Genomic DNA, 21417 nt, shown 5'->3' on the forward strand with positions numbered 1-21417 from the left:
TGTGGGTCCCACTGGATCAGGGCTGATTGAGAGAGGCTGGCATTCAGTTCCTGGGCATTGCCCTGCCCCCAAGCAGAGCCACAGCAGCAAGAGCTCAGAGATGGGGTAGTCAGGGAGCAGAGACTAAGCTTGGGTCACTGAAAGGATTGTTTTGTTTTCTTGTGTTGTATTTCATTTTTTAGAAGTGATACCCACTTTTCAAAACACAAGAATAGGACTTCTGGTAGATTTCCTCAAAGGCAACTACTGAGAGATTTGCCAAAGCCATTGCCCTAGGGGTTGGTTTAGATAAACAAGGGCACAGGGAAGCCGTGTAATCTAAACTTTCCCCTCTGGCCTATGCCAGCATTTAGCTGCCAATAAGTAGACATGCCTTCTGCTTCCAAAAATATAAAGTGATTATACTCTTGCTACCCAAACCTACCCCTGGCCACTGCACAGACCATCACAAAGAGATGATGAAGGACGCACTTTGTGGTATTGTTTTTGGAAAACTCTTGTTCAAAAAACTTTTGAGGGTGTGCTGTCATGAAGGGGCTGACTGCTGTGGCCAAGCCGTGGCCGCCTAATGGAGCCCGTGGAAGTGGCTCTCCCACCGGGACACATGGCTTCCATTAGTCAAGAGCCCACTGGTTTTGTGACCTCGAGTCCTCTCTCATTGCTGTATGTGTCTGATGCTTCTCTAGGCTGGACATAAAGGTAAGAAGGAAAAACTGGAAAACTGGGTAACTATGAGAGAGAAAGAACATCTTAGGTTACTATTATAAAGGACTTCGAAATGTCATCTCTCTTCCGAAAGCGCAGTAAATATAGAAAGATCTGCAATCCCATCTCATACCGTTATTCTTCACTCTTCACAGAAGTCCACAGCCTCCCTTACACTCAGGGTGACTAGGTCATCCCAGTTTGCCTGCAACTTCCCTGGTTTTAGTACTGGAAGTTCCTCAAAGGCCCACTACTAGTAATGACCTTGTGCTAGTGATACACATAGCAAGAACAGAATGGAAGAAAGAGGAATATTAGGCCACCCTCTACTGCTGCAGGCATTGTCCAAAATTCTCCAAGGAATAAAGGAAATCTTCTTCAAGACTATGCAGGGTAGAGGGGTGCCTGGGTGGCTTAGTCAGTTAAATATCTGACTTTGGCTCAGGTCATAATCTTGTGGTTCAAGAGTTCAATCCCTGTGTCAATGAAAATCCCTGTGTCTGTAGAGCCTGCTACAGATTGTGTGTGTGTGTGTGTGTGTGTGTGTGTGTGTGTGTCTGACCCTCCCCTGCTCATGCTCAGACTCTCTCAATAAATAAATATGTAAATAAACAAACACACAAACACACATACATTTTTTTTTAATTTTTAAAGACTATGCAGGGTAGAAAATAAGCATAGCATCAGGGGTCCTAAATAATAGCCTATTTTGAAAGATTTTGGGAATCTTGCACTTGACATGATGTGCAATAAATTATTAAATACTTGATTCTTTCTTCTCTTTTCATCATTACTTTCACATTTCCAAAGTTTATTTTCTTCTAAATTAGCAATACCGGTGAAATGCTACCTAGTCCAACATCAATTATCTGTTTTTTTTAAAAAATGTATTGGAATGAATAGATTATGTTCTGTTCTGGACCTCGTCTGTGGGCTCACAACTCTATCTTCTGTATGCCTCAGTGCAAGAGGTAGAAAACATTCAATAAATGTCTATTGAAGGGATGAATGGGTGAATAGATTAATGCACCAATAAAATGCTTTTGATATCCTTAAGGAACACATATTTATGAGAAGTCTTGAGGAAAAATGGCATATGCAATATGGAGTCTATTTTTTAATCAAAACACATTTTTAAAGGATTTACTATAAATGCTGGAAGCATATATTGTAGACCCCAAAGCATAAAAGCTGGGTTCCAAATACAATCAAATTTATCTCTTTATCATCATATACAATAATACAGGCTACATTAAAAAAGCTATTTATCTTTCTAACAACAGAAGCACCTTTATTATTGTGATTTCCATCAAAGAAAACTCATTGTGAAAATTCAAATGACAATGCAAGTAAAAAAGTAGAAAATAAAAGTATTTCCTTAATCCCACCCATTAGTGGTAACAACCGTTAACAGCTTTCATGTATTCACTGATTTCTCTGTGAACATATGAACATAATGTATATAAATCTATGCATTTGTTTAATATGAATGTCATAGACTATTATGTACATCTTCCCATGTCAAAACATAGATCTAACATATTCTTATTAATTGTTGCATGATATTCCATTGTAAAAAAGTGATTTTAATATACAGATCTTATTAAGAATGAAAATTTGCATAATTTGACCTCTAGGGAAATTACTAGCAACTTTAGATGATGATTTCTCAGCAAATGAGCTAAAACCTCATCACCTGTGATCAACAACATCACTCATTTCCAGAAGCCTAGTAAGGGTTGGGGAAAGTACTCTGAAAAGCTCAGCTTGTCACCTGTCCAACAGTATCCTGCTGGTTCTAGAATACTGAAAAGATCTCTTGGTCACGAGCCACACCCCACTAATGAGAGCTAGGGCCATATGAGCCTCCATACTGGTCATCTGCCGGGTAAGATCCCAGCACTCTCCCAGATCCTGCTTGCTAGATCTGTGGAATGAATCTACCTGGAAAACAAGCAACGGCTTTAGATTCGAATCATCTTTGTTAATAGGTATTTATTTAGTTATCACCTAATTATATTTCTGGGCATCAGCACAGTAAAAATAAACTGAACAAGCCAGGTCCTTCTCTTTTCAATTCAATGCAACTGCTATCTAGGGATTTAAAATGTTGCCATCAAGAATGACTCCGTTAATCGTGAATCAAAAATATATTTCATAGATGTTCATTGCAATGTTATTTAATACCCATCAGGAAAAACAGAATGGAAACAACCTAACTATTCAATAATATAGAATTGGTTAAGACCCCATCATGGAGTCATTAAAGAAAATATAGTTGCAAAAGAATACTTAGTACATCAGAGTTGTCCAAAACATATCAAGTAAGAAGAAGCAATTTTTACAAAACTGCATTTTCAAAGACCACTTGGAAGCAGAACATAATGAGTAAAAAATACGGAGCATAAAAGCATTATTTAGAAAATATCAAGTAAAAAAGCATTAGGAATAATATTAATACCAAAAGATTAACAGCAATTATCTTCTAAAATTATTAGTGATTTTAAAATTTTTCTTATGTTTCCTTACATTCTTTTCTAAAATCAGTACATATTACTTTTGTTATAAGAAAAAAAATTTTGTAATAAGAAAACAATTCAAGAAATAAAAACTAAACTCAGCACGGTTTATCAAAAGGCAGAACATAATCCTTTTCTTCAAAGTAAGCAGATGTCCACTACAGTCATGATTCCCCCAAAACACGTTGGTGAGAGGGTCACTTAGGTCGGAGAGGTGGGTATATCAACAGACTGGCAATCACAGGATAGGATTCTGACACCAAGTATTCAAATCACAATTTTCCGATGAGAGAACAGAAGTTGGGAGAGACTAAGAGACTTGCCCAAGGTCACAGGAGGGAGCCTAGGTCCAAACCCAAATCTACCTGACTCCAAGCTCATCCTTTTTCCACTTATGAATATTATGGCTTGAGAAAAGGGTATGTGGGGTCAGTCTGCCTGGATTCAAAGCCCTGTGCTGCCATTAATGAGCCACACAACTTCAGGTGCATTTTTAACCTCCTCATGCCTCAGGATTTCACATAAAGTTGTTGTGAAGCTTAAAGGAGTTAACATGTGTGGAGCGCTCAGAGCATTGTGTAACACAGAGTAAATACTACATAAATGTTAGCTAATTTTACTACCGTATAGGTGACCCATGCCCCAGTCAGTGCTAACTGCTCTAGAGGGGGGGACACTTGGCTCTAGGTAGACCAGTGGACTCAGGGACTGGGAAGGTTGTGCTGAGTGGGAGGTTCTCATAGATTCTATCTTCTCCAGACCACATCTTTAAAGAGTTTGCACAGTCACTGTTCAGGCCATTGGCTAGCAAATCCCCTGGGTCTGTGGATTTAAGGCCCCTGGCCACTGCATATCTATGATATATGAGTCAGATCTATCCGTGTGAGTTTCAAATACATATTCCAAGAAGCCAGGTGGGAAACTGCCACAGATACACAGGGCCTATTGGATTCGTTGATTTTATTGCACCTCTCATCTAATCCAGGACAAGTCCACAGAGCCCAACACCTGGTGGCTGAAAGCTGGCTTCCCTGTCACATCCAGAGGCCAAACGGGCATTTGCTTCAGGGCACAGGAGAAGGATATCAGTATCTCAAAGACCCCAGGTATATCCCATAGCAGCTTTTCCCCGAGCTGGTTCCCTGGAACACCACTTCTGAGATATGTTCACATCTGTTTTACAGGAAAAAAAAAAAAAAAAAGTGTTCTGTGGCCAAATAACTTTGGAAAACATTACATTAAACAAGATTATAGAGTTTCTCAGGATCATCAACATGCTAATACGGACTGTGAGTCTCCAAGAGGGGGATATGAAACACAGGGTGTGTCATCACTGTATACCCTTTGTTCACATATTCCTAGTCAAGGACCTTATGTGCCATGAAACACATTTTGGGAATGTTACTCTGGCTCTGTAACCGCAGGTCCTCTTTGAAGGGCAAAACTGGCAAATTTCTTGGCCATGCAAGTATCCTGGTTTGGAGGACGGTTAGTTTAAGGAAGGGTAGGCAAATCCGTGGCCAAAAGGATGGAGGCAGGAATAAGAAATGTGAGCGAAGGCAAAAATGAAGATGCAGACAAAGTCAGAGATTTTGAACAGAAGGTGAGAAGGGGATGGAAAGGTATGTTAATTTCCTAGGGCTGCTGTAACCAATTATCACAAACTCAGTGGCTGTATCCTACACAAATGCATTCTCTTACAATTCTGGAGGTCAGAAGTTCAGAATAAGTTCTAAGGGGCCAAAATCAAAGTGTCAGCAGGGCTGATTCCTTCTGGAGGCTCCAGGGAAGAATCTATTCATTGCCTCTTTCAGTTTCGGGAAATGGCCATGGTTTATGTCCCCATCATTCCAATCTCTGCTTCTACAGTCACACTGCCTTCTTCTGTCTCTTACCTTGCTGCCTTCCTCTTATAAGGACCCTGTGATTACGATGGACTGCCTGGAAAATCTAGCATAATATTCCCATCTCAAAATCCTTAACTAGGGCTGCCTGGGTGGCTCAGTCAGTTGAGTGTCTGACTCTTAATTTTGGCTCAGGTCACAATCTCATAGCTCATGAGTTTGAGCCCCACTGTTAGTGCAGAGCCTGCTTAGGATTCTCTTTCTCCCTCTGTCTCTGCCCCTCCCCCCATAAACATAAATAAATAAACTTTTTAAAAAAGATCCTTAATTAAATTACATCAGCAAAGCTGTTTTTGCCATGTTACGGGTTACAGGTTCATAGGTTTTGGGGACAGATTTTGCCATGCCAGGTTACAGACTCATAGGTTCTGGGGACTATTCTGGACATATGCAGGAGACCACTATTCAGCCTGCTATAAGGAAGAAGAGACTAGAGGTGGGAAGGGAGGTGGAGAATCAATCGATAAACCGTGGTAAATCAGGATGGCTTAGTATCCTCACCAGAAGCAGCCAAGATCTCCCCCTGCCACTCTCCTTTTATAACAGGAGGGATTACTGTTCCCCACAGGTACATTTCAGCACAGAATGCAAGACAACCCCTCCGTGCATTACAGGCGGGGTCAAAAGTTTCACCCAAACTGCCGCAGATGGCTACATTTTCTTTCTAATTTGGGTGCTAGAAACAAAACTACAAAATAAACTTGTGTAGGAAAGAGGAGAGTTAATTCAGGGGTTTAAAACCTGAGTTGCTGTTTCTCTCATTCACCAGTTGTTATACGTATGCTATGCATAGAATTTTAAAGCACATCTTTTATTCTGCTAAGGATACACCCTGAAGAAGAAAACACACATACATGTACACACAAATTATATAGTGAGATTGAACCAAGGGTGTGTTGAATGACATGGATAAATTTATACAGAGCTAGGTTATATCTTGGACAAATATTTTAAGGCGCAGGTTACTCAAAGCTGCCAGTGTGGGGGCTTTGTCCATGTCTTGCCAGGAAACTCAAGGATGCACTTAACCAGCCAGCCGGTTACAGTCTGCGGCTTCCTTACCCTCCACAATCCCCCATTACCTAAGCAAGAATGGACAACGTCTTCATTGGAGGAACACTATTCCCATTCTCACAAAGCTACAGCCTTCCCCGGGAAGCAAGGGATGCTCCAGGTCCTGTCTATAAAGATCTCCACACAGGACACGCGGTATGGAGACAAACGTAAGCCACACTTTCGTGTGACAGCATTGTTTTCCCTAATGTTACATTTTAGATCTCTTAAAAATCCAATTCCTGCAGCTCATGTGTCAACGTGAGAAGAGCTAGGCTGTCTATTTTCAATCTGCCAATTTCCCAAGGAGAAACAAAGATTTTTTTCATGTGTGCAAGAATTCCCAACTTTAGTCAAGACTGGAATTTCACTGTTTTTAGTTTTTATAGCAGCTGTGTTTTGCCCATAGAGGGGAAAAATAAAGAAACTGGGAAAAGAGACAATTTGCCATTGACCAGGAGACAGGACTGGGGCTGAGAGGTGGAAATCACAACAAATTTTCCATTTTCCTCCTGAGGGATTTGGTCAGTTATTTGGTCAAACCCATAGGAGGATGTCAAATAATGCTGATACAAGGACCTTGAAAAATCACCTTTTGTTTTTGTGGGGAAAAGGAGAAAGGAAATTGAGGTGAAACTGCAAAATGTTTCATTTTTTTTTTCATGAGGCCAGCAAAAGAGAAGGTCCTCTTTAGCCGCCAGTGCAAATGTTTTTGCAAAGTTCAACTGCCAAGTGTCCTTTCATGCCTGCCAGTTTTCATAATTGAAAGATACCTTTTTAAATGAACTTGTTGGTCTTCTATTGGGTGAGAGGAAGCCTTCCCACGTGTGAATCGCTCTCTTCCGTCAAGGACTTTGTTGAAGATCGGTGATGCTAGAAGGCACATCACCACAAGAACATACATAATACTCAGTGGCACTATTTTGGGCCAAACGGATGGCTTGAGACCTTATGCAACAAACGACATGATGACATGCAAATCAGTAATCTCTGAGCAGTGTCAGACAATCACTTTCCACAGGAGAGTCTTATTGGTCAATAGAGACAAATCTCATCTTCCTGTTGGAAAGCTTTGCAGAAAACTTTCCCTGGGAGAATAACCGACTAGAGTGAAGGCGAACACTAACGTCTATAAGAAGACTATTATTTTTGTAGAGGGAAAGCCTGCATGAAGACACCAAAAGCGTGTTTTCATTGCACTCCATCAAGACATTTAATAAAACTGCCATCCCTAACACACTACTAGCTACTTCAGGATTGTTTTCACAGTTACTCAGCAGGAAACTAACATTTGAACCCACCAATCTTTTGAGTTGCAAATTCAATTTTAAACTTTTTATTTAAAAGGCCTCGAGAATATCTATCACTCCAGGCCGAGGGATGATAATAACATTAAGCTTTATGAGTGATTACTTTCCGATCAAGGGTGACAGACTTGCTTATATGAACAGGGTGAGACTTTTCATAAGCAGCAGAGTCCCATCCAAGTTCTCCCTGATTCTATTTGCCAAAGAAAGGAAAAGGATATTACATTTTAAAATAAAATTCCTCCAAATAAAATCCTACCAAAGCTTAATGTCGGAGAGATCTTGCGGTGCCTTTATGTTGTAAATGCTGAGGTTTTATATTACTTATATAAGCTTTAGTCTCCAATAGAGCTGGCACACAAACCCCAAGAATGCTGAAGCAGCTGAAGTCCTGCATCTGAGTCACTTGGGCCAAAACAGGCACGGACGGGGACATGAAACAGAAGTGTTCTCTCAGCTCACTGCAACTCTTTGCTCTCCATTGCAGCTTTCACACAAAGAGCTAGTGATAGCTTCTAATCGCACGAAAACTCAGTGAGGCATACAAGTTGCATATTAAGGCTGATACTTGCTAATATTTTTAAAGGGTCGCTTCAAAGGAGGACTTCAGGTTCTTAGAACTAAATCCAATTCCTTAGAGGCTTTGACCGTATTACCATTACAAAGAACGAATCTCACAGATATCCAAACAGCCAGTCCCAGTCAACAAGACATGTATTTTAAATCAGAAAACCAAACAAGGATGGCTACAAATCCTCTACACAAAACTGCATTAGTCCATGCTCCCATTAATTTGGGCAGTTACTGGACGGGCCTGAAGTTTGCTAAGTAAATCAGGGATGTGAAGAATTACAATTTAAATAGCTTAAGACAAACTGTTTCTTAAAATCCTTTTAAAATAATCTACAAGTATTTCTTCAACTATAAATAACTGACATGTTAATTATAAATAATGCCTTAAGAATGACATGATAATTATACATAATGCTCATCTGTAGGTCCTCTAACAACCCCTAGGAGGCAAGGGTTCTCTTTCCTTACGTAGTTTAAGTTACTCAGTGTCTGAGAAGGTGGTAAACGCTTTACCTTTAAACATAGTTTATTAAAGCATGTGTCTCACAAATTCAGGTCGGAAATAGCACATTTGTACTGCAATTCCTTAGTGCACCTTTGTTCCTAGACCATTAACTCACTGAAGGACCTTAGACAAGTTACTTAACCTCTCTGAGCCTCAGTCTATTCCTCCAGGAAAATAATACAGTAGTACCTATTTGATCACTGGGTTAACGTACATAAAATGCTTAGAAAATACATGGAACAACGTAGCCACTCGGTAAAGAACAGCCGTTATTCATATTGGTTGTAGTCATATACACTATGGAAGGCTCACTTGCCATTTGAAGATACCAATTTATAATTTCTCAGATTTGGGGGCCAAAATCTGTAATAATTAAAGTGACTTTCACAAGAGCCCAAGAGGGAGTGCATAACCCATGTCGAGGGAGGAAGGGAAGTTCAGGACCCATTCAACAAGCATCATATCCAAATAATCCATCACTGTAACTAGTCAAGCAGGGTCCTTTAAGGTCAAGGAGACTTAGTAAATACTGGTTGGGTATCAGGAAGAGAAGCCACGTGAATGAAGACATCCACACACATAGACTCAGACTGATTACTGAGATTACATTACATTCCACTACGTCCCAGTCCACCTTCTTCTTCTCTGTAGGCTAAGTGTCAGTATCTTGACTTTAATATGATTGCTTTGAGAGGCCTCTACCCACTCACCTCAATTTTCTGGAAACCCTCATTTTCTCAACTCTCCAAGGCAGTTTTGCAGCCAAAGCATCTGTGAGCTCACTGGGGACTTAATCTACAACAATGTCAGGTTCTTCTGGTGGCATGGCAAAGAGGGAATTTGTGGTTGTTCTTATATGCAGAGCTGTCTTTCATATGGAAAAAGAAAGCTTTGGTGGTGGCAGAATGCAAGTGTGGCCCTGACTGAAAGGATCAGTGAATGTCCTTGACCCCTTCTTATACCCATAAATACTCCCTTTCATTCCCATTCAACTCAACACATCTTTCTACTTCCAGGTACTGTGCTGCAGTGTGTGGATGAAAGAGGAATAACAATAAGTGGCTTCTGTCCTCCAAGTGCAGGTACCATTTTAAGCCCTATTGCTATTTGCTGCTCCAAGTCTTACAAGTGCAGTGGTGCCCTTTCACATAGAAAGAGACACCCCCACAGCACAGATCTTTCTCTCTCTCTCTTTTTTTAATGTCTTTCTTTGTTTATGAGGAGCTGTATTATGTGAATTTCCTTTTGTAATAAAGGTATTTACCTGTCCCTTGAAAGTTAGAAGTGAATTCATTCCAGCTTCATTCAAGCCAGAGTATCTATATCACTCCTTTATAATGAATGGAGATCATCTTTGAAATATGACGCAATATAATTCTCCTTTTCTAGAAGTTCCTTTCTTTCTCGGCTCTGCCACTTGCTGGGAGAGATTGAATGAGCTGCCTAACCTCCTGCACCTAGTTTGCTCATCTGTAACATGGGATGGGCTTAGGCCTTGCCTCATAGGGCTGTGGTAAGGCTTAAATAACACGAGATAGAATCCTCAAGGAACAATGCCTGGTACGCAGTAAGCAACTAATAAAGGTTGGCCATCATTATCATTATCACTTTTCAAATACAGTAGTACTAATTGTAGTATTATCCTGCTAGCATGTCAGTGGACCCTTTCAAGGAGTATCACAGGAGCGTGAAATGGTTCAGTATATACCAAAGTATCTCAACGTACCAAAGTATATCAGAATGCCATTAAACCATCAACCATACCATGTACCTTAGAGAATAAAAGAACTGAATCGGAGTATGGAAACTTCAGTTCTCCTACTGAACTGCTAACAATTTTTTTAGTGTACAGTTAAATACTGTTATTTACATTGTTGTGCAACAGATCTCTAGAACTTTTTCATCTTGCAAATTGAAACTCTACACCCACTAAATGCTAATTCCCCTCCCCCCTCTCCCACTCTTGGTGACCACCTTTCTACTTTTTGTTGAAATGATTTTGACTATTTTAAGTACTTCACATTAGTATAATCATACGGTATTTGTCATTCTGTGTTTGGCTTATTTCACTCAGCGTAATGTCCTCAAGGTTTACAGATGTTGGAGCACGTGACAGAATGCCCTTCTTTTTTAAGGCTGCATAATATTCCACTATATGTGTATACCACATTTTCTTTATCCATCTACCTTTCAGCGGACATTTGAGTTGCTTCTAGCTCTTAGCTATTGTGAGTAATGCTGCCGTGAATATGGATGTGCAAATAGCTCTTTGAGATCCTGCTTTGAATTATTTTGTATATGTACCCAGAAGTGGGATTGCTGAATCGTTTGATAATTTTATGTTTAATTTCTTTGAAGACACTCCATACTGTTTTACATAGTGGCTACATAATTTTATATGCCCACCGATAGTGTAGAAGTGTTCCAATTTCTCCATATCCTTGTCAACACTTGTTATTTTCTGTTCTTTTGATAGTGGCCATCCTAACAGGTGTGAGGTGATATCTCATTTTGGTTTTGATTATGGTTAGTGATGTTAGCATCTTTTCACATACTTGTTGGCTGACAATCACAATCTTTTCTACTCCATCTATTCAGTGCCAGAACCTCCACTTAAAGACGCCCTTACTGGCTCCCTGGGGAATACTGTTTTGTTTCAACCTCACATTGTGCAAAAGTGAAGTAAAATATATCAAGCTTACATATTATTGAGCATTTTTTAACTGCAGTGTCCCAGTGATAATGCATTCAGTTAGTATCGTTTAGGGAATGACTAAGGCCTCAGATGACTGCTTTTTTTACCACTTTTGCCAGGAGAGTTAAACCAAACTCTACCTTTGTTAAGACAACAAAAGTTTAAAAAAAAAAATCTGTGGTCCATGTAGGCATGGTGAACAGAAATTTTGAGAATTCTCCAAAAAATTTATTAACATCTAGAATGTAAGGTGTCATCAACAAAAATGGGAGAGTAAAGGACTCCCCAAATCCTCTCCTATATAAAAGCAATGAGAAAACTGGCAAAAAGTGTCAATGGTAACTATAAGACTCTGGAAATGAACCAAAAGCTTGCAGTGATCTGAGGAATGTTTGTCCATAAAATGGTTGAATCTCAGTAAGATGGAGAGCTTTGTAGCATTTTTAACAGGTCCTCTTCCCATTATTCTCCCACTCAATCTTCGTCAGATCCACAGTAGCCTTGAAAACTAACAGCCCATGTTGAAACAGCAGCATTGTAGCCACTGGAAGGGGCAGAAAGAGGTTACGCTTTCTTCAAATATCCATTTCCAGAGAATTGTAACTATTTGTCTAGGGATACCCTGGAAAACCCCACTTGCAAGACTGCCTTTATTTGATCTGACTCACAGGTCGCCTAAACAAACAGACTTTTTCTCAGGGCTATTGGTTAAAAACCATCAGAAGTAAATGATGAATATTGCAGCTGTCTGAAGCAATGGAAAATGGTTGTTACAAACCACAGACTAACCAAAAGACTTGAAAGGAAAAGTTGAGATGCCCATAGATAACTTTGAAAAACTCCAACCTATTCCTGGAAATCAAAAGGTCATATGCATATGTGGAGTCCTGCACAAGTCCATGGCTATGCACATGCTCAGAGAATACCAGCGAACATGGTAACTTCTCAACTCCTGCTAAACTTGAGTTTCTGTACAAACAGGAAATGATGGCTAAGGCAGAGTTGTCAAGTTCTTGGCTGAGTGTAGAAGATGTAAATCAATATGTACACAGAGTCCCTCAGCAAAGATGGGGACATTTGCTGGTTCTAGACATCGAAAAAATCTCTTTCTGATCATTAACTGACCAGGGAAGAGGCTTCAGTAGCTACACCCAACAAAAAGGTGATGTTAGCAGAATGGACAAAAAATATGACTTAATATATGCTATCTACCCCAGGCACACTTTAGATTCAAAGACACACACACACACACACACACACACACACACACACGTTGAAGCTAAATAAGCTAAATACAGAGAGGGAGGCAAATATAAGAGACTCTTAAATACAGAGAACAAACTGAGGGTTGCTGGAGGGGAGGGGAGTGGGGGGGGCGCTAAATGGGTGATGGGCATTAAGGAGGGCATTTGTTGGGATGAGCACTGGGTGTTATATGGAAGTGATGAATCACTGGGTTCTACTCCTGTAACCAGTACTACACTGTATGTTAACTAACTTGAATTTAAATAAGTAACTTTTAAAAAAAGAAAAGGATGGAAAAATATGTACCACATGAATGTTAAACAAAAGGGGGCAGGACTGTCTATACCAATAGCAGACAAAATAGATTTTTAAGACAAAAATAGTTATTAGAGTGAAAGACCAATCCCTACAGTAAATACAGCATTTATAAGCAAGTATGCACCCACAAAGAGAGTCCTAAAATACATGAACCAAAAATCAAATGGAGGAATAAATGGACAGTTCAACATTAATAGTTGGAGGTTTCAGTACCCACTTTCAGTAATGCACAGATCAACTATACATAAGATAAAAAAGGAAATAGAAACTTGAACAACATTATAAACTAACTAAAACTAACAGTTGTCTACTGAACACTGCACACAACAACAGTAGAATACACATTCTTCTGAAATGCACATAGAAGGTTTTTCAAGATATACCATATGTTAGACCATAAAACAAGTCGCACTAAATTTACAAGGACTGAAATCATAGTGTGTTTTTCAATCATAATGGAATAAAGTTAGACATCAATTACTGAAAGATATGTAGGAAATTCACAAATATATGGAAATTAAGCAACATGTTCTTAAGTAATAAATAAATTAAATAAGACATCACAGGAGAAATTGGAAAACACTCTGACATGAATTAAAATGAAAAGATAATATATCAAAACTTATGTGATGCAGCTAAAGCAGCACTAAGAGGGAAACGTATAGCTATAAATATCTATTATGAAAAAGAAGAAAGATTTCAAATCAACAATCTTATACTTTAAGAAACCAAAAAAATAAGAGATAAATAACCATCCCTCCCCAAAAAAGGAAGGAAATAAATAAATATATTTGAGTGGAAATCAGTGAAATAGAAAAGAGAAAAATAGAGGAAATCAATGAAACTAAATGTCGTTCTTTGAAAAGATCAACAAAATTGAGAAACCTTTAGCTTAGAGTTACCTCAAAAAAAGAGAGAACTTTAATTTCAAAATCAGGAATGAAAAAGAAATCTTGCAGAAATAAAATAAGTGATTTTTATTTACATAAAAAATAAAAAGGGTTAAAATGAACTATTTTAGTAATTTTATTCCAACAAATTATACACAAGTTATTGTGTCCTAAGATACAAACTACTGAAACTGACTCAGGAAGAAATAGAAAACATAAATAAACATAAAGAAGCCAAAAAAAAAAAAATGTAGTAATAAAAAAACTTTCCATGAAAGTAAAGCCCAGGAACAGAGAGCTTCAGTGGTAAATTCCACCAAATGTTTAAAGAAAAATTAACACAAATACTTCACAAACTCTTCCAAAAACATAGAAGAAAAGGTAATATTTCCTAATTCATTCAATGAAATCAGTGTTACCCTGACACCAAATCCAAAGACATCACAAGGAAAGAAAAAACTATAAACCAGTATCCCTAATGAATATATATGCAAAAGTTCTCAACAAAGTACTGGCACAGATGATTTAGCAATATAAAAAGAAAAGGGGGCAATTACACAAAATAATGAACTGGAGTTTATCCCTGAAGTGCAAAGTTGGTTCAACATACCAAAATCAATCAATGTCATACTCTGCATTAATAAGAAGAAAAAACGATCACATGATCAATAGACACAGAAAAATCATTTGAACAAATCCAGGATGAAAAAAAATCACATAAAAATCGTATTAAAGGGGCGCCTGGGTGGCGCAGTCGGTTAAGCGTCCGACTTCAGCCAGGTCACGATCTCGCGGTCCGGGAGTTCGAGCCCCGCGTCGGGCTCTGGGCTGATGGCTCAGAGCCTGGAGCCTGTTTCCGATTCTGTGTCTCCCTCTCTCTCTGCCCCTCCCCCGTTCATGCTCTGTCTCTCTCTGTCCCAAAAAAAAATAAATAAACGTTGGAAAAAAAAATCGTATTAAAACACTCAATAAACTGGGATGGAAAGGAGTTTCCTCAACCTGATAAACAGCATCTAAGAAAAGCCCACAGTTAACATCATACTTAATGCTGAAAGTGTGAAAGCTTTCCTACTAAGACCAGGAAAAAGATGTTCTTTCTAACCACTTCTATTCAACATCAAACTGGGACGTTATCACCAGGTTGATTAGTGAAGAAAGAGAAATAAAAGGCATCCAGAGAGGAGAGGAAGAAGTAAATCTATCTCTATTTGCTGATGATATGATCTTGTAAACAAAAACTTCTAAGGAATCCATTAATATCTATTAGAGCTAATAAACCAGTTCATCAAGTTTGCAGGATAAAAGATCAATATAGAAAAATCAATGGTATTTCCATGCCCTAGTAATGAGCAATCAGGAAATAGAATTAAGAAAATTTCACCTACAATAGCATTAAAAAGAATAAAATTCTTAGGAATAAATTTAACAAAATAAGTGTAAGACTTGTACAGTAAAAAATACAAAACATCATTGAAACAAATTAAAGAAGACCTTAATTTCTGGAAAGACATCTAGGGGTCATGGATTAAAAAACTTAAAACTATTAAGATGGCAATACTCTCTGTTTTAATCTATAGATTTCAAAATCCCTATCTCTATCAAAATCCCAGCAACTTCTATTTGCAAAAATTAACAAGATAATCCTAAAGTTCATATGGAAATTCAAGGGACTCAGAATAACCAAAATAACCGGGAAAAGAACAAAGTTGGAAGACTCACATCCCAATTTTGAAAGCTTCATACTCTAGCCAGAAAACACGTGAAAAGATATTCAACATGGTTAGTCATGAGAGAAACGCAGATGTAAACCATAACACGGTAAAACTGAACACCCGCTAGGACAGCTTTAATTAGAAATACAGTATATATGTATTGGTGAGGATAAGGACAGATTGGGACCCTCATACAATGCTAGTGAAAATATAAAATGATAGTCCCTTCTAAAATGAGTTGGCAGTTCCCCAAAAAGTTTAGAGTTATAATATGACTCAGCAATTTCACATCTAGCTATATACCCAAGAGAACTGAAGAATACGTCCACAAAAATGTTTGTGTATATTCATAAAAGCATTAATTATGATAGCCAAAAAGTAGAAACAACCAAATGTCCATTACTGAGGAGTAGCTAAATGAAATGTGGAATATTCAAACAATGGAATATTATTCAGTCATATAAGGAATGAAGTTCTGACACATGCTACAACACGGATTGTAACCTTGTAAAAACATCATGCTAAGTGAAAGAAGCCAGACACAAAAGGCCATACATGATATGGCTCCATTTATATGAAAAATCCAAAATATGTAAATCCATAGACACAGAAAGGAGCTTAGTGATTACCAGGCACTGGACAAGGGGGTGACAGGAAGTCACTGCTAATGGGTATGAGGTTTCTTTTAGGAATGATGGAAATTTTCTGGAATTATATATTAATGACAGTTGCACAATTTTGTGACTATACTAAAAAACACTGAATCATGAATGACTTTAAATGAATGACTAGTGTATGTGAATTACATTGCAATTTTTACAAAAAGACTAGAACTTGACATATCATTCCAAGTATTCAAATTAGATTAGTTTGCTCCTAAGACAAGTAACAAGTAGACAGTAGTCATCAAGATCCAGCATGGAGCTTTTTAGAAGATGAGGAAAATCAGAAATAAGTGATAGGAGGCCAACCCACCATAATTTTTTAGGTGAGCAGCAGGGGGAGCCCTTGATAGCAAAGAAAACTGCAAAAAATAATATTTATATTTCTGATCATAAAGCTAATACATTCTTTCTGCAGAAAGTGTGGAAAAATAGCAAATAAAGATAATTTTTAAAACCGCTGTTAATCCCACTATCCTGATAACCACTATTAACACTTCATTTGTGCAAATCCTTCCAGTCTTTTTTCTGTTTGTACATATGTATACATATGTGTATATATATATATATATACACATATAACCAAACCCACCATTTTTTACAAAAGATAAAAAGCATGTTGTATGTGAAGCTTTGTATCCAATTTTGTCACTTCACATTAATTTTTTACTTTTTTTCCAAAGTCTTAAATATTTTTGAGAATATAATTCTTACTGCCTACAGATGTACTGTAATTATAAACTCATTTGTAGAATGTTTCCCTTTACAGTCAACATTGCAATAAACTTCCTTGTACCTAGATCTTTATATCCCTTGAAAATATTTTCTAAGGATAGATCCCTAGAAGAGGAATTATCAGGTAAAATATTACTCACAGCTTTAAGTCTTTGGATACATATTGCCACATTTCCAGCCAGAAACATTCAAAAATCTTCACACTTCCCTCGACCGTGTATGATACTTTTCTTTTCCTGAACTTTCTCCAAAATATGTAATCATCTGTTTCATTGTTCAAAACATTCATCAATTTAATAGACAAAAATGACTGTCTCCCTTCAATTGTTTTTAAATAGTTATCATTTACATTGGTAGAATTCCGTCTTTTTCGGACACAGGTCTACGAGTTTTGACAAACAGACACAGTCAAATAACCACCCTTCTACCAAACAGATGTTTCTGACACCCTGAGAAGTTCTGTAGCTCTCGTGATCAATCTCCTTCCTCTTACCCTCACCCCCTGGAAACCTCTGCTCTGTTTTCTGTCCCTATATATTCTCTGTAGTATTTTTATTTCTCAGGCTTCCAATTGGAACCAAAGCCAGCCATCAGCAACTAGCACAAAGTCCTCTGCTGCTCGTTTAACAGCCATGTTTTCTTTGCTGACGACCAACAGGTCAGTTCCCAAGTCAGCAAACCTGAACTCCAGCTCCAGACCCAGGCAGATTCCTCCCCTGAGACTTGGCCTGCCTTCAGTTGGGCCATCATGTGCAGACAAGCCTGACAAGGCGAGGAGCCGGCAGGAAGGGTGGCCCTCGTGGCATGAGTGCCAATGGCACATGCGTGTGCATGTACGTGCGCACGTATGCACGCGGCAGAGTCCCAGTATATTTTTACAGGTTTTGTACATCTCCAGTGTGAGTAACATACTGGAGAGGAGATGAGCCAGCGGGTTCTGAGAAATAACCCTCTTTGAACTTTTCCTCTCTGTCATCTGATTGCTGAATGGTGTGAGCGTGCGGTCTGTGGGTGAGGGCTGGACGGTCTGGGGAGGGTTGGCTTCTACTGAGTCAAAACGCAACATCAACACCTTGGGGTGATCCAAGGCCTGAGAACCAATTTCAGAAACATGTAAGTTGCCAAAGAAATGCGCCTTTAAGCATAACGTCTGGAGCAGTTAAGAAGGTTTCTCATTTTTGTCATTTAACGTCCATGGCCTCCCTTGATACCTCTTTTCCTGGTTCCACACACATGGCTTGGGCTGCTTTCCTAGTTCGCTTAAACACCATTGTAAAGAAACCTATCTGTGGTTTTATGTTACCCCATTGGAGTGTTGTCTGTGAATACAGGGCATAAAAGAGGATAAATTGCCTAACTCAATCTACCCTTGAGGCCTGCCACATTAAAAAGATATACCGTGGAACTTTAGTCTGCCCTGGAACTGCTGGGAAACGAAGAGATCGTGGTGTTTAAGGAAAACTCTGAGTCCCACTTGATGAAGCTAACTCTCTGATCTACTGTTGTGCCTATATATAACATTTTATATTTGTCAAGGCCTTTCAACATTTACAGTTAATAACTAGTCCTGGAAGAATATTTGTAGCTTATATTAACTCTTACCCTGGAGACACATGAGGACAAGAAACGTGGGAGAATAAGGCATTTGGTAGGCTTACATTCAAACCCACAGACACACAGACTTCATCATCCACCTAGGTCTGGAGTTGACCACTTAGGGCTACTTTACCTCAAGCACAAAATATCTGAATTATATGTCACACTAAGAAGGTGCCTTATTGATTTCATCTGTTTTCTTTTTCCTCTTACTATGTCCCGGTTAATTGTTTATATATTAGGCATTCATTTAGCAGTACGTACAGAGAGGGGCCATACATGTTTGTCTGTTTGTAGTTAATCGTGTGAGGGAAGTTAGAGAACCTTCTATTTGCTAACTTGGTCCTTTATTGAGAAGGACTCTTGCCACCTCGCTAAGTTCAGCTCACCCGAGGTCTGTGCCATGAGGACTCCTGGTTTGAGAATCACTGGTTTAAATGGTGTTTCACTGTACCCATGGCCAGTTCTGCTGCTCTGCTCGGCAGAGATGCTGATTGGCAGGGTCTATGGATGGCCACGCAGACTCTGGTGCATCAGTTGCCCTGCTTGTGGGAAGGAGCTGTAGTCTTGGAAGGCAAAGGTGAACATTTTCATCACCAGCCTTCTTTCAGGTACTTCACTGAGCCCTGGGCTACAAATTTTCACCAGCAGGAGAGAAAGGCTCTGGTTCATGGTGCCATGGGCGTCTAGTGATGCCTTGGGCATCACCTGCCAGTCCCGTCTGACCGTCTCCTGTGTGCAAAGTGACAACCCGGTGATGCCTGTGGTGAATAACCAAGTCCCCTCCCACGAGAGCTCTGTGGCCCTTGCTACTCTACCTTCTCCTGGGCTCCAGCTGAGGATGGCTCATGTGAAGGCAGCAGGGCAAGTTCTGGGCTGCCTTGGGCTGATGATGGTGATACGAGAGTTAAATGTGGCATTTGCTTCAAAGAGGCTCCCCTCTCTGCATTCTCCAAATCATCAGACCTCCCTCCCTACATACATAAACAGGTGTGCGCTAAGATCGGCTACGTTTTGGAGAAAACAAGGAAATGATAACAAATAGCAAAACTTGTATTAAAATAACATTTTCCCCTGTATCAGGCACTGTGCTAAGAACCTCACATTCATGATCTCATGCAAGTCTCACAAGAGCCCCGTACAGACTGATGTTGCTGCTTCCCCATTTTGTAGATGGGAAAACTGAGGCATAGAGGTTAAAAAAACTGACCCGTAGGAGCACATACTCAGTAAGTGACTGCATCAGAGTTCACACCTAGTTTTGACCCCCAAGTGTGTCCTCTGAACTAGCATCCTTCTGTGCACATTTCACGTCTAGGAGCCCCATCAAGCCTTGCGACTACCAAAACAGTCGCGCAAATGAGGGCATCTAGAGTTCTGACTAGGAGAAGACTCAAAGCGAGAGCCCAGCTCAGCAGGGATGGAGAACGTGGGTGTATCCCCGTGGCCTGCTGGGACCTTGTCTAGGTCCATTTGTTTTTATAACCACGGGTACTGCACAGTCATTTAAAAACATGTGCTGGCCAGGGCGGAACATCTGATGGTGGTAACCCGCCTGGTGCTGGCAGCGGGCGAGGAGGGAACAGATCGGGTGAATATGGGTCAGCCCTTCCAGGGCAGAAAGGAAGGGAACGTTAATTTTTAGTAGGAACGATGAGGAAAGCAGTCCTGAAATGTTTTTTTACAGAAATAGAAACCAGTGAAACAGAAGCCAGCACTCTACTACTTTAGAAAAAGAAAGAGCCCTGCAACAGACAGGCAAGCGATCGGCAGCTACTGCCAAGCTCAGAAACTTGTCATATTTAGTTTGTTCCCCCAAAGTAGCGCCTACCCAAACCACCAGAGGAAGGTAAGCGATAACAAACAGATCCAAAGTCGGGGCCCCAGTCACAGCAACAATCACCGCTGTAGCTCACAAATGCCACCCAAGTGCCAGGTCAGGGCTCACGGCGCACGTATAAACGACCCCTGCTCCATCCAGCCGACGGAGACCATCCCAGCTGCAGGCAATAACCAGGCACGCAGCTTCTAACCTGGCCTCCAGGACCCAGTAAGTATAGATAATGCTTGACTTTGCTCTAAAGCCCTCCTAATTCTCCAAGGATCTGTCCCAGAGGGAAGACGATGCTTTATGAGAAGCAGAACCTATCTCTGGCCCCAGTGTCTGTGCCCAGAGCTGGGGAGCCAGGCCTTATACGCAGAATAATTGCTACATCTCATGCTGTACTGCACAGACTTCCTTACCAGCTGTAACTTTCTATTTGCCTGACCCTGTTATTACTGGCTCCTGCTTGATTTTAGGGACATTAACCTGCCCATATGCGTCTGCTGGTGCCTTGCCTGTCAACTCCAGCTTAAAGCCTTCTTAAAAAGGTGCTTTGTGAGCTTTCCTTTCACACGTCTTTTGGGTTAGGGTTTCTTTCCAGGTTCCTCGCTTTTCTTCCGCTCACTCCTTCCCTCCACCTGGTTGAAGCAGAGGATTTGAGCTTTCCTTAGGATCACTTTACAAGCTGGCCAGTCACATTACTTGAGGATATGTGGTAAAAGCCTGTTTCCAGGTCACAGATTCAGATCTGTGGAAACTTCCCAGACAGTTCTGAAATTCTGAGCTGGGGTTCTGGTATCCAGACTCTAGCTAAGCTAGATCCTTGTGGGCTGCAAGCAGTCCTGATGACGTAGGCCATCTATCTAAGCCTCCCTGGGCTCCCAAACCCCAGGGAGTGGAGGAGAAGGGGGAGTATGGGAGACCTGCCCCCACTCACTATCAACAGGTCTTGTTAATTTCTCTGCTCTAAGAAGAAACAACATTTCTGTGCGGAAGCCAGAGTCCAGCTTATTTTAGTCATTCTTCTCTGTGCGGTTGGTTGTCCTTGCTGCCCTGCCGGGGGGGGGGGCTCCAGCTCCAACCTGAGCTCTTAAACATAACTAGTTCTGATATCCTCATCTGTTGCTATAAGGTGTCCGCCATGACAGGTGGATCCGAGCACAGAATACAGCA

General features: G+C 40.1%; 1 long non-coding RNA gene across 1 annotated transcript in view; it reads right to left on the reverse strand.

Moving 5' to 3' along the window:
• The window catches only part of LOC115510343, a 221044-nt gene that overhangs the window by 37163 nt on the left and 162464 nt on the right, over positions 1 to 21417 (reverse strand). The window lies entirely within an intron of this gene.

This window comes from Lynx canadensis, chromosome A1, assembly GCF_007474595.2.
Source record: "Lynx canadensis isolate LIC74 chromosome A1, mLynCan4.pri.v2, whole genome shotgun sequence".
Classification (NCBI taxonomy): domain Eukaryota; kingdom Metazoa; phylum Chordata; class Mammalia; order Carnivora; family Felidae; genus Lynx; species Lynx canadensis.